Raw genomic sequence first — 1,150 nt, 5'->3', positions numbered from 1 at the left:
CGTGTGGAGGCGATTTGTTTGTGGCCACCCCGTACAAGGGATTAAGGCGTTTGGCAATAGATAGAGAAATAGATGGGCTTGCTATGTTCTTGTACCCATAGTTAATTCTCTTTTGTCTGAGTCATTAGGGGGAAGGGTACGGACAGTCCCTAAGTGCAAAGAGCAAGGAATGGTAGGCTAACTTTTGACTGCCTGTACAGATGCGATCAAAAATTGGTTTACACGTCTGGAGTCTCTACTAATGAAGAAAGAAGCCAATTCATCCCGTCTAAGGCCCGTCGGGCAAGGAGTCTCCATAACACCTCTTCCTTAGCGATTTATTTTCCAGACTACCCATTAATATCCTCCTCTTTGCTTCTTATATCTTCTTAACACCGACATAAATGGCACGAATAACACACCAGAACACAGTAACGGAGCAGAATCAGGAATAAATCGGTAAGGAAAAGGTGTTTGTAAGCTTCTCGAATAACACACTAGAATACAGTAACGGAGCGGAATCAGGAATAAATCGGTAAGGAAGAGGTGTTAATAAGCTTCCTGTGTGTGTGTGTGTGTGTGTGTGTGTGTGTGTGTGTGTGTGTGTGTGGACAGCTTGGATTTCTTATGAGTTATTGTGTATATTTGTGTGTGTGTGTGTGTGTGTGTGTGTGTGTGTGTGTGTGTGTGTGTGTGTGTGTGTGTGTGTGTGTATGTGTGTGTGTGGAGTAAAATTCAAGCACTTGTTAATCAGCTTTGGCGTGCCTTTAATTCCAGCTGGTGTGAAGAGGAGGCTGTTACTGGTATTGGTATTAGGCTTGGTACTGGTATTGTATATGTCTTGGCTGGTATAATCATCACTGCAACTGGTGTATGAAGGCTGTACTGGTGTTGGTATGGAGACTGGGCAAGTGAGTATGGTATTGTCTGTGTGGACTGGGGTATAACTCTCTAAATGGTATATGATCAAGCCTGGTATTGGTGTCAGGGGTAATGATGGAAATGCCAGTACACGTTTAACTGGTATACGCAGGGGGGACTGGCTACTGGTACTGGGGGGTGTACTGGGGAGGGGGTTGTGTGGGGTAGGGGGCAGGGTAGGTCGTGGAGGTGGTGGCAGGGTAGGTCGTGGAGGTGGTGACAACTGTAGGGTTAACGTAGGTCGTAGGGG

This window comes from Coenobita brevimanus, chromosome 110 (assembly GCF_032717465.1).
Source record: "Coenobita brevimanus isolate Jiangsu-jjx chromosome 110, ASM3271746v2, whole genome shotgun sequence".
In the NCBI taxonomy this organism is placed as follows: Eukaryota; Metazoa; Arthropoda; class Malacostraca; order Decapoda; family Coenobitidae; genus Coenobita; species Coenobita brevimanus.
This window is presented reverse-complemented; position numbering follows the sequence as displayed.